The sequence below is a fragment of the Palaemon carinicauda genome, chromosome 1, assembly GCF_036898095.1.
Source record: "Palaemon carinicauda isolate YSFRI2023 chromosome 1, ASM3689809v2, whole genome shotgun sequence".
NCBI lineage: Eukaryota > Metazoa > Arthropoda > Malacostraca > Decapoda > Palaemonidae > Palaemon > Palaemon carinicauda.
Window position 1 is genome coordinate 263,585,263 of NC_090725.1, and position 17,677 is coordinate 263,602,939.

Below are 17,677 nucleotides of genomic sequence, written 5' to 3' on the forward strand. Positions count from 1 at the left end.
GTATGCTTAGCCACAGCTAAAAGAGTCAGTGAGATTCATGCCTTCAGCAAGAACATCGGATTCTCATCCGAAACGGCTACATGTTCTACAACTTGGTTTTCTAGCCAAAAACGAGCTGCCTTCTCGGCCTTGGCCAATATCGTTCGATATTCCAAACTTATCGTATGGTTGGAAATGAACTAGAAAGAGTCTTATGCCCTGTAAGAGCTCTTAAGTTCTATTTAAAACGAACTAAACCTTTACGAGGCCCGTCTGAAGCTTTATGGTGTTCAGTTAAGAATCCATCTTTGCCTATGTCAGAGAATTCTTTATCCTATTTTATCAGACTGTTAATACGAGAAGCTCATTCCCATCTGAATGAGGAAGACCAAGCTTTGCTGAAGGTAAGGACACACGAAGTTAGAGCTGTCGCAACTTCCGTGGCCTTTAAACAAAATAGATCTCTGCAAGTATAATCGACGCAACCTATTGGAAAAGCAAGTCAGTGTTCGCGTCTTTTTATCTTAAGAATGTCCAGTCTCTTTACGAGAACTGCTACACTCTGGGACCATTCGTAGCAACGAGTGCAGTAGTGGGTGAGGGCTCAACCACTACAATTCCCTAATTCCATAACCTTTTTAATCTTTCTCTTGAAATGTTTTATTATTGTTTTTGGGTTGTCCGGAAGGCTAAGAAGCCTTTCGCATCCTACTTGATTTGGCGGGTGGTCAAAGTCATTTCTTGAGAAGCGCCTAGATTAGAGGTTTTGATGAGGTCCTGTTGTATGGATTGCAACCCTTGATACTTCAGCTCCTAGGGGTCGCTCAGCATCCTAAGAGGATCGCGAGGCTCCGTAAGGAAGACGTACTTAAAAAGGCAGAGTAATTGTTCAAGTCGACTTCCTTACCAGGTACTTATTTATTTTATGTTTGTTATTTTGAATAACTGCTAAAATGAAATAAAAAATCCTTAGCTCATAATAATGTAAACAATTATTGCTGGTCTCTACCCACCCCCCTGGGTGTGATTCAGCTTATATAATCACCGGCTAAGTTTAATATTGAAAAATGTTATTTTTATAATAAAATAAATTTTTGAATATACTTACCCGGTGATTATATATTAAAGGACCCTCCCTTCCTCCCCAATAGAGACCCAGTGGACCGAGGAGAAAATTGAGTTCTGTGTTTACATTGAGTACTGAGTACCTGCACGACAGATGGCGCTGTTGAAGTACACCCCCTACCTGCATAGCGATCGCTGGCGGATTTTTAACGTAGAGTTTTCTGTCGAGCAACAGAGTTGCAGCTTATATAATCACCGGGTAAGTATATTCAAAAATTTATTTTATTATAAAAATAACATTTTTCGACACGCGAAGTACAATTCGAACACGTTCCTACTCTACACCCGAATTTTTTTTCGACACCCGAAGTAAACAATACCCGTACGAGTACAGTGAACCCTCGTTTATCGCGGTAGATAGGTTCCAGTCGCGGCCGCGATAGGTGAAAATCCGCGAAGTAGTGACACCATATTTACCTATTTATTCAACATGTATATTCAGACTTTTAAAACCTTCCCTTGTACGTAGTTCTGTTAACAAACTACCCTTTAATGTACAGAACACTTAATGCATGTACTACAGTACCCTAAACTAAAACAGGCACAAATATTAAAGGTGATTTTATATCATGCATTTCCTAAAAACGCTAAAAAGCACGATAAAAAATGGCAACCAATGTTTTGTTTACATTTATCTCTGATCATAATGAAGAAACAAACTGGAAGTACAGCTTTGCTTATTACCCAGACATATTTCCCATACTTTTCCCTTAGAACTACATCACATCTTCCTACTTTAGATATATATATATATATATATATATATATATATATATATATATATATATATGTATATATATATGTATGTATATATATATATATGTGTGTGTGTGTGTGTGTATATATATATATATGTATGTATATATATATATATGTATATATATATATGTATATATATATATATATATATATATATATATATATATATATATATATATATATATATATATATATATATATATTTATATGTATACACATATACATACCTACATATATACATAAATACATGCATACATATATATATATATATATATATATATATATATATTACTGTATATATATGGGTTATGGAAAAAATCCGCGAAGTGGTGAATCCGCGATGGTCGAACCGCGAAGTAGCGAGGGTTCACTGTAGATGGTACTCATAGCGCCGGATGTATTTTTTATTTCCGCCGATGGAAGGCAGCTCTTCGACCTCGGAGGGACCCTCAATTAGCGTGGCTTGGGTCATTCCTCTGCTCTCGTCGGCTTCGTGTGGTTGTGCCCTGTGCGTTCTGCTATTAACTCTTTTAATCGTGATTTTTTACGTTCATCCTTTTACGGTATTTTACGTAAAGCATGGGTCCTAAAAGGCTTAGTTTCGCAAGTGGTAGTGGTAGTAGTGAGAAAAGGAAGAAGGAAATGCTTTCTTTAGAAGTAAAGCAAGAAATTATTGAAAAGCATGAGCGTGGCATCCGCGTGAGTGAACTTGCAAAAGAATATGGCCGAAATATGTCGATGATCTCGACAGTCTTGAAACAGAAAGAAGCCATTAAAGCAGTGAAACCTTCTAAGGGGATCACCATCATTTCAAAACGTCGTAGCCCTATCATAGAAGAGATGGAATGACTTCTGCTAATCTGGATCAAGGACAGAGAGATTGTTGGCGACACCATCACCGAAACTATCATCTGCGAGAAGGCGCACGCCATCTTCACGGACTTGAAGGAGGAGAGCTCTGGGGGTGATGCTGGGGAGAGTTCAACCGAACTTTCCTGAGACGATTTCAAGGCATCTCGTGGCTGGTTTGAGAAATTTAAGAAACGGTCCGGGATTCATTCAGTTGTTCGCCACGGAGAGGCTGCTAGTGCGGACACAAAGGCTGCAGCTGACTTTGTGAAGAGCTTTGACAGGATCGTGCAGGAAGAAGGCTACGTAGAGCAGCAGGTGTTTAATTGTGATGAAACCGGGCTGTTTTGGAAGAAGATGCCCAGTTGAACCTACATCACCGCCGAAGAGAAGAAATTGCCTGGGCATAAGCCAGTGAAGGATCGGTTGACTCTTGCCCTATGTGCCATTGCTAGCGGGGACTTTAAAGTCAAGCCCTTCCTAGTTTACCATTCTGAGAACCCTAGGGCCTTTAAGGCACAGAATGTGGATAAGGACCAGCTTCATGTTTTCTGGCGATCCAACTCGAAGGCCTGGGTCACTAGGCAGTTCTTTGTCCAATGGGTTAACCAAGTTTTCGGTCCTTCTGTGAAGAAGTATCTTCATGAGCAGAAATTGCCTTTAAAGTGCCTGCTATGCCTTGACAATGCACCCGCTCACCCCCCCCCCCCCCCCGGACTTGAAGATGATATCTTCGATGAATTCAAGTTCATAAAGGTGCTGTATCTTCCACCGAATACCACCTCTATCCTCCAGCCCATGGACCAGCAAGTCATCTCGAATTTCAAGAAGCTCTACACCAAGCACCTATTCAAGCAGTGCTTTAATGTCACGCAAAGCACAAACTTAACTTTGCGTGAATTTTGGAAAAGCCACTTTAACATCGCGCACTGCTTGAAGATCATAGATCAGGTTTGGGTGGGAGTAACTCGACGGACACTGAATACTGCCTGGAAGACGCTGTGACCTGATGCAGTTTCTCCCCAAGATTTCGAGGGTTTTGACCCCGAACCTGATCCCGTGGTGGGTGCACCGGAAGACGTAGAGGAAATCGTCTCCCTTGGCAAGTCCATGGGTCTGGAGGTCGACGCAGATGACATCACGGAACTCGTCGCCGAACATCACGACAAACTTACCACAGAGGAGCTCAAGGAACTCCATGCTATGTCTGAGCACATGATTGATGACGAGTAAGGGATCGAGGAGGTAGAACATGCGTTAGGTTCGGCGCAAATAAAAGAGATGTTAGGAAAATATCAAGACGTGGTCAACTTCATCGACAAATACCATCCAAAGAAATTGCAGCTTTGTCGTGTAGTTGCGCAGTTCGATGATGTTTGCCTAACTCATTTTCGAAACATTCTGAAAAGCCGTACCAAGCAACTTTCTATCGATAGCTTCTTTAAAAAAACTACAAAGCGAACTCGTGATGAAGAGGAAGGAAGTGGTTCAAAGAAAACGGCTAAGAGTGACGAGAAAAAAATTCAATCAATTTTAAGTGGAGAGAGTGAAAGTGATTAAAATTAATCATAAAAAAAAAGAAAATGTAAAAAAAAAATATAAAATATAAAAAAAAAAAAAAATAAGCTAAGTTAGGTTAAAGTTCACTTAGTGTAAGTTAGAATAAGTTACGGTAGTGTACGTTTATCGTAGTCACCCTCTCTACCTCCTCGCCACCCGTCCATCTCCTCTCTGCGTAGCAAGACCAATACCCGCGCTGGACTTTCTAAGGTAAAGTGACGCTAAAAACCCATTTCTTATTTATTATTTCTTGATAATTATTCGTTTTTACATGTCTATTATCTAATTTAGAGTGCATATTGTCATGTGTAATTATGTGTAGTAATTTATTAAGGAGTTATCATAGGTTTTTGGGCTCAATCACGGATTAATCCTATTTCAATGTATTCTTATGAGAAAATTCGTTTCTACATCCGAAGTCGGTTGTGGAACGGATTAAATTCGTATGTAGAGGTACCACTGTATATATATAACTACCGGGTAAGTCTTGTGTTTGAAAATGATATTTTCATTAATAAAATAAATTTTTGAACATACTTACCTGGTAGTTATATATAATTTTAGTCCCACCCTCCTCCCCTCTAAGAGACTAGAGGCATGGAATATATGAGGGCCACTGGAATTGTTCCCAGGTACCTCGCTAGGGTGCAAGGGTGGTACACCTGGCTATCCAACTGGCGGTTGGCGCGAGTTTCGAATTTTCTGCCGTTGACGTCGGGGACGTAAGCTATATATATAATTACCGGGTAAGTATGTTCAAAAATTTATTTATTCCGTAACCGAAATACAAACCACGCTATTTACATTGGGTTTACCTTTTAGCGTAGCTGAAATGGCGAGCCATTAGAATTTAACGAGGGTGTAATACCCCCGTGCTAGCTAGCGGGGGGGGGGGAGGTGGTAGCTAGCTACCCCTCCCCCCCTCACACACCGGTGAATGCTCCACTTTCACTTTTGGCTCGGACATGGACGGACGTCTCTGTCTTTGTCCTCGCTTGGCAGCCATTGTTTGTTTTGTCTTTACTTAATCACTTACTTTTCTTTTACTCAACATATATGTAAACATTTTCTCATGTTTATGTATATATTTGAGTATAGAAATCAGTAAGTTTCCTTTTCAGAGTTTGTGCTTGTGTGTGTAGTGTACGATATCTCCGTGGAGCCCTCGACAGTTTAGGCCACCATGGTGTAATTTCATGGGTCGCGATCGAGTTTGACTTCGGTCTTTCTCTCTCTCTCTCTTGAGGTCGTTCACCCTTTTACTACGTTACTACGCCTTTTGTAGCTTCCTTCCCGTGGGGGTGTTGCTACGCCGTACGTTTGCTACGCCGTACGTTTTGTCTCAATTAGTTTATGAATCTAATTGTATTTGTTGATTTTTCAGCTTTGTAGAACGATTCCTTTCGGGGTTTTCGTTCTTTCTTTAGTGTTCATTCATTTTTAAATTACATAATTACATAGTTACATAATTATAATTGTTATAATTCTGTGTTGGTTACAGCTCTCCTTCCGTGAGTGTAAGTGGTTGTGAGGGCACGTGCCTGTTGTGTAATTCTTGTGTCCTTTCCCTCGGGATTCCTCTTCGGAGCCTTCCCGGGGGAATGAATGTGTACTAATGATTTTTTTTTTTTTTTTACAGTTACCGATCTAGTTCGTTTCTGTAATATGGCAACGGTGTGAGCTGTCTTGTTGAGGCTTGGGGATTCAGCTGTTGCTGCCTCCCCTATGGATCTTCGTCAGGGGCGTGTCTCCTTCTTCTGGAAGTACTCCCATGACGATTGACAGCACTCCAGTTCATTTTAGAACTCTCAGGAGGCTCGCCTCCTTGGGTGGGTAACTTTCCTTCCGAGGGAAGTTTTTCCTGTCCAGGCTTGAGTTTTTCCCGTTTTGGGGGGTTCTTCTCTTGCCTTTTTTTCGTGCGACTATGCTCTTGGTGCTGAGCGGTCGCACCTGCAGTTTCGCTCAAGGGGCTGGGCAACTGCAGGAGCCCCTCTTTGGAGGATTGCTCCTTTTAGGTCACTGGCTGACCAGTCTCTTCTACGAAGTGTTTCTCTTTCGTTCGCGAGAGAGTACACTCATAGAGACTCCTCTTCGGAGGATTCTTCTGCTGTTGTTGCTGTTGGCCTCCTTCGCCGTAAGGCTCACCATCCGCCTCGACGTAAGGGCCTCCCATCTCCCTATAAGGGTGCTAAGAGGCGCCTTTTTGAATCTCCGTATGCAGCCTACAACTCCTTCTTCTTGATCTTCCGCCCCTGGTGCAGATGGACAGCAGTCTGACCTCGTCTTCCGACGGGCAACGGTCTTCCCGACGGACAACGGTCTTCCGACGGACATCAGTCTCCCGGCGGACAGACAACGGTCTTCCGAGGGACATCAGTTTCCCGACGGACAACGATCCCTTCGGGGCAAAGGGTTGCCTCTCACGGGGGTTCTTCCCTTGCGTGTCAGGGTTCCCCTGCGCGCCCTTCTGCTGTGTTCTCTCCTGCTCAGTGTTAGCGCACAGGCGCTCTCCTGCTCATCAGCGCTTTCCTGATCGCTAGCGCTCTCCTGTTCGCCAGCGCTTTCCTGTTCGTCAGTGCTCTCATGATGATCATCTCTGCTGTTCCTGTTGGTTCCTGTTACGCGCCCTGTGCGCCCACGTTCGCGCGATATAGAACTTCGGTTCAGGTCTTGGACAAGGACTCTTCTTCTACGCACAGGCTTCCACGCGTTGCCTTCTGCTCGCCAGCGATCACCAGCTCGCCAGCGACCATAGACGCGTCAACGTTCACCTGCTCGTCAGCGATCTCCTTCACGTCAACGATCGCCATCGATCTGCCACGCATGTCAGTTCCCCTGGACACCATCAGTAGCGATCTAGCGCTCGCCTGCTGTGGACCACGATCTCCGGTAGCTGAGTCTTGCCGTAGAACTTCCTCCTGCTCGCTAGCGATCACCTTTACTTCTGTCCTTCTGTGCGCCAGCTTTCTTCAATCGCCAGCGCACATCTGCGCGCCCTTTTCTGCCACGCACCAATGAGCGCCAACGGTTTTCTGACCGTCTAGGATCGCCTGATTAACAGCTTGCTTCAGCGCTCACCTTGATGCACCTGCGCGCCTTCTGTTAGCGCGATGCGCGCTAACCATCACTAGTCTCTCTCGCGTTGGCAATCGCCTACGCGCCCGCGCGATTCTACACCTGCGCGCTAGCGTTTTGTTAATGCGCTGTCGCTTGCCGACGCGCCATCGCTTGCCAACGCGCCTTCACTCTCCTACGGGCTATCGCTCGCCAGAACGTGCCATCACTCGTCAACGCGCCATCGCCCGCCTACGCATCATCGGTCTTCCGACCGCCCACGTGCCTGCGCGTCCACACACCCACGTGCCCCTGCGACCGCACTCCCACGTGCCTGCACGCCTACGCTCATGCGCGACCGCGCACATGCTCTCCAATGTTCGCCCGCGCGCGAACCAATGGTATTCCATCGCGCGGACGGACGGTGTTCCGTCGCGCGGACGGACGGTGTTCCGTCGCGCGGACGGACGGTGTTCCGTCGCGCGGACGGACGGTGTTCCGTCGCGCGGACGGACGGTGTTCCGTCGCGCGGACGGACGGTGTTCCGTCGCGCGGACGGACGGTGTTCCGTCGCGCGGACGGACGGTGTTCCGTCGCGCGGACGGACGGTGTTCCGTCGCGCGGACGGACGGTGTTCCGTCGCGCGGACGGACGGTGTTCCGTCGCGCGGACGGACGGTGTTCCGTCGCGCGGACGGACGGTGTTCCGTCGCGCGGACGGACGGTGTTCCGTCGCGCGGTCCGACGGTGTTCCGTCGCGCGGACCGACGGTGTTCCGTCGCGCGGACCGACGGTGTTCCGTCGCGCGGACCGACGGTGTTCCGTCGCGCGAACCGACGGTGTTCCGTCGCGCGAACCGACGGTGTATCGTCGCACAAACGTTGGCTTAATTCTTGCAGTATCCATTGCTCGCCTATGGGTTATTGCTCGCCGACCACCAGCTCTCGCCCTTCCTACCACGCTCGCCCTCCTTCTGCGCTCCTTCGCGCACCTTCGTTTGCGTTCCTGCGTGCCCGCGCATGGGCGCTTCCACGTTCGCCCACACGCAAACCATTGATTTACCATCGCGCGAGCGCCAGGGCGATTGCGACCGCGATTCCCGTTGGGGTTTCGCAGCATGGCCAGCCTGGCGAGTCTTCTGGAGCGTATTTCCAGAACACGGCCTCACCCCGTAAACGCAGAGCATGGCACATTCAAGAGCAGGAAGAATCTTCAGGGAGGTCTGAGCAACATTCTTCTTTCCAGAACCTGAGTTGGCCCTTCCCCGTCATTCCCTGGAAGGGTTTTGCCAGGGGGCTTTCCGTTCGAGATTTCTCCATCGGCCAAGGGGTGACTGGTTTACCCCTTCCTCTTCTCCATCTCGTGAAAGGGGCTTACCAGGTCCTTTCCCTCCTCGTTTGTGACCCGAGGTTTTGTTTAAGGAAGCTACAGGAAGGTCATGGGTATTTTCCTCTCTCGGGCTCAAGCACCTTGGCGTTTCGTCGTCAAGTTTCGAACTTGCGGGCAAGCTCGATGTTGTACCATCTGGACGCAATGACCGAGGGCTTCCTTTCGGGTGTCTCATCCGTGGATGTCGACAACCTCAGACACCCTTCCATCCTTGGGAAGAGTTTGTTTGTGCCCAAGGACAGAGACATAGACAGCGGTTGTGCGGAGGAAGTCGACTTCCGTTTTCACTCCTCCAAGGAGCTTTTCTTCCAGACCCTGCAGGGCTCCAGCGCCTCTTTCTTTCAGCCATGTCGGCCTAAGTTATCGGACCGGCTTCGACAACTGAGACAAGGTGTCCAATAGCAGTTCCTTCCTGTCTGGTACAGGTGTCACGGGAGGCTCTCCCGGGGGGCATAGTCCTAGAGGGAGCGGCAGAGTTCACGAACTCTAGGATTGGCACCCCCCCCTTGCAGGTTTCACGCTGGGAGGATGCCTAAGGTTACTCATCCGGATGACAGCTTCCCGATGCCCATTCCTGCACGATCTCCGTGATCAGCCAAGGATATCGCGCCTGCCGTCTCTGTCAGCGAATTCAGTGTCACTGAACCTCTATGCCATAGAGTCGGCAAGAGTTTGCCCGTTTGGGCAGAATGATCCATGCCTTAGGAGAAGGTCCTCCATAGGATCGTCGACGGCTTCACCCCCCGGCTTCTTCAGTCGATCCTTTCTCGTAAGGAAGTATCTGAGACGGGAATTCCGTAGTCGACCTCTCAGCTCTGATCAAGTTTGTCAAACAAACTTCGTTCAGCGTGGAACAGCAGAATCGATCAGACTGGTAACGAGGCGACAGGACTCCTTAGGCCCTGGATCGGAAGGACGGGTACTTTGAGTTTCCATTCCATCCATCTTCCAGGAAGCTCGTGGAATTCAGCCTAGACTACAGGTATTCCTGCTTAAGATGCAGTGTGGCGATCCCGCCGTGGCATCGCAGGTTTTTCCCCAGAGAACTCTCCCTGCTTTCCTCATGGCCGCTCAGGTGCAGGCTTCCGCCTCCTTCGCCTTTTGGAGGTCTGGTCAACTCTGGTAGGCTCGGGTTCGACCTTCTTCAGCGCCGGGACAAGCTTCCGGATCCTTACCATGAGTGGGGGTTCATGGTATTTTGCTAGGAGCCTTCTCTTCTTCTGCCTCAACATCTGGAGTATCTAGCCATGATATTGAGTCAACGGCCTTACCACGTTGGAAACCCCGCTTCTCGTCCGTCCAGCAAGGTTAAGCAACGTCGGGTCTGGTCGGTACTTGGATGGGTGACCGCCTGGGGACGCCAGATTCTGTTGCCGCCTCCTCCGAGCCTTCCCTTCAGTTGACTGTGGCAAGGCTGAGGAGAGTCGCAGTACCTGTTCTCAGTCAAGCAGAGCTTTCAGCCCTACCTTGGAATGTTTCCTAGGTCTCTTATCCTCATTGACCCGTCTAAAGTTCCGAACGGTCGCCTCAGGATAAGTTCCCTGTGGGGCGGCCCAAGTTCCGGTGGCTTCAAAGCAACGATTAACCGGACTTTCTGGCCCCTATGGGACCAGCGGAACGATTAGACCTGCAATGGGTGTTGACCTATGGAACCTCTTGATGGGAGTGGATATTCTCGTCCTCTCCCCACATTTTTTATGCTGTTCTCGGACTCGTCAAAGAAAAGGGGTGGGGGGGGGGGCATGTTCTGGCCCAGGCCTATGGTCAGGACCTGAAGGATACCTCTCCATCATTCAGGCAGGCTTAGGGGCCGTAGTCTGGCCCCTCTACAGATCCTACATCTCCTGCCGAGTCGCTCCGTGCGCGTCGACTTCATGGTACTGGCGTGTTCTAACCAGCATGGGACGCATTTTCATACCTTCGCATCTTGCAGTAGAGATACTGAGATGATTTGAGATCCTCTCAATACCACCATCGGCTCTCTCATTCTGGGCAGAGGAAGGTTCTCTCCGACTATCCGAGCAGAGCCTCGTAGAGAGAGTGTACCCGGGGGTCTTTGGCCTTGAGTAACCAGCAAGTCCTGGCCTGGGGGACCTGATCACGACAGCTTGGAACCTCAAGCTTCCGCTGTTCTTCCCCCCAGTCTCAGACCCCGATACTCTGGCAAGATGCATTCCGGTGATGATGGGACAACATCGACGCCTGCGTCTTCCCTCCTTTGTTGTCGGTTGAGAATGGGTCTCAACAAGACCAGGTTGTCTGTCAACCTTTCAATGGCCCTGAGAGCTCCACTGGGACTATACGCAGAACTTTTTCCAGACCCTCTGCTTCCCCTGACGAAACTCCCGGGAGAGCTTCTCCCACGGCACAGGCTACTCAAACAACCACACTGCAACATCTTTTCACGAGCCGGGGCGTCGCTTCGGCTTCATGCCTGGAGACACTACGCCTCATCCTCAAGAAGAGACAACCCGCTACAGTCGCGGGACGGAGGTTGCGTCATCTGCGATAGTCATCCGCAGGGGTCTTCTAGACGAAGTGGAGAGTCTTCGGTGGTTGGTGTCGTGGGAGATATACCTCTTCCTTTGAGGCCTCTTCTCCAGCAATAACGAACTTATTGCCTTTGGGCGGGGGCAAACTCCTTTCCGCTCTCGGCAATGAAGCCTGTCGCTCAGCCTTTCCCTGACCTTCAGGCTTAAAGGAATAACTTTTTCCTTCCTGCTGGACCTTTCCTCGCTCATGCGAAGCTGCGAACGTCCCTGCCCTAGTCGGAGTGAGACCTCCAACATGGAGCATGGCTCGGACTTTTTAGTCCTTTAAGAGATCTTCTCAAGACCCTTTACGTCAGGCCTCTGATCGTATTCTGTCTTGGGTCTCCTGCTCACTCTGGCCGCGGCCAGTGTGTAAGCAATCTTCTTGGTCTCGTACGACTCCGCCCTTTCTAAGGAATGGGGGGAGGCAACATTCAGGTTCGCTCCCGAGTTGTTGGCTAGACTCAGAATCTTGGGGTCCTGGCCCTTCGGTCCAATTCCTTCAAGATTTCGAGTCACCATTCTGTATCTGATGTCCCAAAACCTTCTCCTTCTTGCCAGTAAAGGAATCGAGAGGTTAGCTTTGGGAACAGCTGCAGTTTGTCCTCACGTGCAGCCGGGTTGGGAGCACAAGAAGGACACGGGGGAGAGTCACCAGTATACCTCTTCAGCTCGGACTCAAGGACATTCATCTCGACCTGAATCCAGACCCTCCCCCATCACGTCGCCCTACAACACGATGTCGGATACATCGCAACGTCCCTCGCCTTCGAGTAATACTACTCTGTGACGCAGGTGCTACAAGCTGGAGTCTGGAAGCGTCTAATGACCTTCGCAGCCCGCTTCCTGCAGGGCGTGACCCACAGGAGTTTCGATACGTTTCTATCGCTCTGTGGTGGCTACACAACAGCTGGTCTAACCTCAGGCTCCTTTTTTTGGACAGGTAGCAGAAGGTTGAGGGCATTGTTATCAGGTTTTAGTCTGCATGAACGAAAGAAGTATGTCTGGCCCTTACTTCTTTCTTCATTATCCCCTCTACTGGTAAGCAGCATCCTGGTCTCTGCATAGCTGACCTCGAACCTCTGCAGGTATACCATGCTTCCTTGTGTTCCGAGTGTTGAGTCAATACTGTCGCGTCCCCCATACCCTGACGAGGTGGTATTGGGAACGTCCTAACCCAGAGTTCCTTCTGGAACTCCGGGTCAACTGCCTAGGACGGGTCACACTTCTTCCTTCACACACAAGTTTATGTAGGCCACACGGTTCCTTGCGGAGCAAGGAACTTGTGAGGTGCAGGGACTCCTTTTCTCGAGTGCGACTCACTCGGATTCTGAGTCCCCGGGTAAAGCCAAAGCCAGTATGGCTGGGGACTTTCCACCCTTCCTAAGGGGTAAGTCACCCAATGTAAATAGCATGGTTGTATTTCGGTTACGGAACAAATGACAAATTCAAAGATATTTTGTGTTTTTCCTAACCATACAAACCTTAGCTATTTACATATATTTGCCCGCCAGCCCTGTCCCCCAAGACAAGTCCTACCTCTAAGTGAAAGTGGAGCATTCACCGGTGTGTGAGGTGGGGAGGGGTAGCTAGCTACCACTCCCCTACCACCCCGCTAACTAGCGCGGGGGTATTACACCCTCGTTAAATTTTAATGGCTCGCCATTTCAGCTACGCTAAAAGGTAAACCCAATGTAAATAGCTAAGGTTTGTATGGTCAGGAAAAATACAAATTATCTTCGAATTTGTCATTTTATTAAAGAAAATATAATTTCTCGTTGCGCTGATCCTTCGGGGTCTCGTAACATTAGTTATACAGAACCCTTGGTCTCTCATAACTATAGTCACTCCGACACTTCCGTGTTTAGTGACAGGGAAACTTCGGTTTCTCGTTACGCTGATCCTTCGGGGTCTCATAACATTAGTTACGCTGAACCCTTGGGGTCTCGTAACTCTAGTCGCCCTAACACTTCGGTGTTTTGTGACAGAGAAACTCCGGTTTCTCGTTGCGTTGCTCCTTCGAGTTCGCGCAACACAGTTCACGCTGAACTTTCGGGTTCTCGTGACCAGAGTCATTCTTATTATGACAGAGAGTTTTTAAACTCTTGTTGTGTTGATCGTTCGCGCTCACACAACACAAGCTATCGTGAACCATCGGGTGAGCGTAGCAGTGAGTTCTCTCAACAACCTGAGAGCTCTCGCGCGCACGACGAAGTTGGCGCACGACAAAATCAGCGAGCACGACCTCCTTGCCGCGCAAACAAAATGGCGATCATGGCGCGCTTGTTCATCCTTTGGCGCGCCATGCGCGCAAGCAACCCTATGCGCAAATAACCTCATGCGCTCCACGAGCGTGGAAAAGATGCGCGCAATCGGGAAGGGCACGCGCACGAGCTCCCATCCGCTTAGCAACAGTGCGGCGCAAGAGCAGCGCACTCGATCGGATAGGAGCGCACGAGCGCACGACCATACTGGCGTGCGCACACGATCAGATTGGAGCGCACGACTGTATTGGTGTGCACGCACGAACAGTGAGGTGCACGCAACCGGTTGAAGTGCGCGAACAACTCTTATGATCCTTGAGGGTCTCACAACGCAGTTCACGCTGAACCTTTCGGTTCTCGTGATCATAGCCATACTTATATGACAGAGTGTTCACGAGTGCACAAGAGGTTACTCTTATGACAGAGTTTTCGAACTCTCGTCCCGTGAATTGTTCACGCGCCCATCGTCATCAAGAGTTTTACTCTGATGACAGAGGGATGACTGATACCTAAGGGTTTACGAAACACTACAGATAACTATGACACAGTCCCTTTGGGTCCTGGTCATGTATCACGATTCCTGGAAATTCCATCTGGAATCAGCGACAGAGTTCATGCAGGTTCTTGGCACAACATTCCTTAAGGTCGTGAGAAAGGAATTCACAAATAGATTCTGAACCCCTAGGTTCTCATCTGAATCTCTCTTTCCACGATCCAGATTTTTCTGAAAACTCTATGGTCGACCCCCCCCCCCCCACCCCCCTCTACGGGATGGGTCTTCCAAAGGTGTGACTTGATACGTCACTCTACACTCCCAGCTGATTACTATATCAGCTAGTCTGGTTTCGCCACCACTGATTCTTTCGTTTTCGGACGAACCACCATCATCTTTCCTCCACCTTCCCACTTCGAGTGGTTTGGTTTGCAGATGGAAATGAGCGGGGAATGGAAATTCTTTACATTGCAGTTCATTTCCTCTGGCAGGCTTTGCCTGATTTAGACGGTAGTTTTCTCACTATCGAGAAAGTGTTCGATGGCAACCCCTTTAGGTAAGCGGTCGATGGCAATTATGTCTGGCTTTCTTGAAGCAAACCCCCACATACGAGACTTCACCCTTTTTTGGGCGACTCTCGCCTGAGAAGTTTTTACAAAACTTCAATGGGTGTTAAAACTTCATGAAGGCCGTAAGCATTCCCGGAGCATGCACTCTAACCAAGACAAAACCGCGAGGTTATGGTCTTAAACTTGGTTCTACCGTTTGATGGAGGCAGCCTCCCCCGTCATTGTACCCTGGGTATAATGACTTGCCTTTTTACACGATAGTCTTCCGAGACTTTTATTCTATCCTTACAGGGTTATTGTTTCAAACAATTAGTCCCGAAGGAACATTGTTAGCTGATGTTAAAAGAACGTTAGCAACAGCGTGGGCATCTTTTCATTACGTTACGAACGTTTCAAACCCTACCCACAGGTAAACGGACATCCGTTTCTGTGTAATGAACTCTGGCTAGCCCCTCATATATTGAGGAGGGGTAAACCAAAGGGGAAATGATCGCCTCTATAACTGTATTTTTTGTTTGATAACATGTTCGTTCTCATTCAAGGAAATATTACAGTTAGTCGACGATCAAAATTCTTTCGGCAATAATGTTGCGATTCGTCGCACATACTGTACTTTATTCCCACAACCAGATTCGTTGCAAACGTTTCCTAGAGGCAAAGAATGCGCATGCGCTAGCGCAAATGGACAAGTACATTTATGTGTGCAAGTGAACTCTGGCTAGCCCCTCATATATTGAGGAGGGGTAAACCAAAGGGGAAATGATCGCCTCTGAAAGTCATTGAGAATCCCTCATGGCGGAGTAGAACTCAAGGCGGAGTGGAAAACGTTCATACCTACTCCTGAGCCGTAACGGGGAGAGGACGAAACACGGACCTAAAATAACGCTAACTATTGAAAAGTAACCAAAAATAAATAACTCGTAAGTTATCATACACCCGTAGGGGGAGAGGTGAGGGAGGGAGAACCCGTTGAACGCACAAAACGGAAAACGGGAAATCTGCTCACCCACCGGAGCTAAGAAAGAAAACGAGAGAAAGGGGTAACTCGTGACTGCGAACAGAAAACGGGAACCCCAAGCTCTCGCTCTCTTGGACACAATATCAGGACTAATAATCACACAACACTATTATAAACGTATAAAATAAAAATGTACATCAAGATAAGACTACGAACGAAGAATAGCATCTGCTAAAACTTAAAATAAATAGCACAGTCGAGTGACGAACGCCCCGGAGGGGCGGGTACTAAACAATAACAAAGCTAGACCGCTATCTTGTTCGTAGGCTGGACTTGCTAGCAAAAAGTACCATGAGCATAATAACGCAAAAATAATAACGGTTCTAAAGGTATAAGGCCAGGGACTTAACCAAGAGCCTAAGTGACAGAGTACTAAACGGGCAGACAAAGATGAATTCCCAAGACAAGTGAACAAACAATGGCCGCCGTGAAGGGCCAGACGGGAATAATAAAACAGACTAAACTGGATATAAAACAAAAGCCCGGTACTATAAAAAGCTGTCAAAACAAACTATGGTACTTAACATTGGAATGTGTGAAGATGGAGCTTCGGACATGACGAAATAAATCCACAAATGTTAAAAAAGTCGAAGCACCACAAAATAATTTCACACTAACGAAGTCCAAAAAGAAGGATGCTGTTCAGATGGCTCTCGCGTCGTGGCGTGGGTGGCGTGGCGCTGGTAGTTGGTTAGGGCCTTTGTATCGGCCCATCCCTTTGACGAAGGAATTAACTAAATGGAAGACAACCTGTGAATAGTGGATTTCACGCGCCTTTGCTTTATACACGACACCCAAAAGGTGCTCGCGCGAGGGTTGTAACCTCAGCATTCCATGCTTTCATCTTTCTCTGGTATAATTGGAAGGTTTTATCAGAAAAGGTATATAAGAAGGAGTCTTTTCACCGGCCGCCACAGGTCTCTCCCCAGAAATAGATATTTCCTTCGTCAAAATCCCTTTTTTGTTTGATAACATGTTCGTTCTCATTCAAGGAAATATTACAGTTAGTCGACGATCAAAATTCTTTCGGCAATAATGTTGCGATTCGTCGCACATACTGTACTTTATTCCCACAACCAGATTCGTTGCAAACGTTTCCTAGAGGCAAAGAATGCGCATGCGCTAGTGCAAATGGACAAGTACATTTATGTGTGCAAGTGATCTTTCTGCCAATAAGGGCTATATACATCTTCAAATTAGAACTCCGTTCTATTAAGTTGTATATTTATATCCCTTACTGAAACCAGGTTATTCAGTACATTACTTGGCTATCTTCCTGTAACCAGACATACAGCATTTACGTTCTGCCTCCTTATAGGCATTTTTTCCTTTCCCCTGATCGGAAGTCTTAGTCTCCTACAAAGCCTTTGGCTGGAAACTTCTCATAAGTATATCTGTTCCCTAGTAGGGAACATTTAATATAAATGCTAGTTTACCGATCGGAGATGGAGAAGTACGAAGGTTTTTTGTCCTAAGAAGGAGAAACCTCCGTTACGAACGTTCTCCAACAGTTCCGGATACGTCTTTTAAGTCGAACTACGCATGTATGCTTGTCATGCGTACGGTTCGGTGTTACTACTCCGTAGTAGACTTATGCTCTTTACCCACCCAACAATAGATTGAAGATACATCTCAATCCCCTCTTGGGTTTGGTTGGATGCGTTCGGTGATTACCGTACCGTCTTTTGTCCGGAAAGCGATCTCTATGGATATTCGCTATTATATCATAAGCTGTACTGTTTAACTGGTTTACCGTCTGGTATCGGTCTTTTTAAATATTTAACTTAGCCGGTGGATATATATGTAGCTTACGTCTCTGACGGTCGACAGATTCAAAAAACTCGCGAGCGATCACTGTGGTGGTTGCTGGGTGTGACCACTAGCGCCGACTGCCGGCCAGGTACCGCATATATTTCCCCAGGAATTCAGTTCTTCTCTGTCGATTGAAACGACAACATTGATTCCGCTCGCGCTTAACCTCAAAGTTTTCAACTAATGGTGAAGTACTTTTTTCATGGTTTTATGGCTTTTGCTGTGTTGGATTATTCTCAAACAATACGATCTTCAAAAGAAACTCTTTTGAAAGGA

At 47.7% G+C, this 17,677-nt stretch overlaps 1 protein-coding gene and 1 pseudogene across 1 annotated transcript in view; both read left to right on the forward strand.

Moving 5' to 3' along the window:
• The window catches only part of LOC137655809 (glutamate receptor ionotropic, kainate 2-like), a 360,856-nt gene that overhangs the window by 36,197 nt on the left and 306,982 nt on the right, over positions 1 to 17,677 (forward strand). The window lies entirely within an intron of this gene.
• LOC137659282 (5S ribosomal RNA) lies at positions 9,972 to 10,090 on the forward strand (annotated as a pseudogene).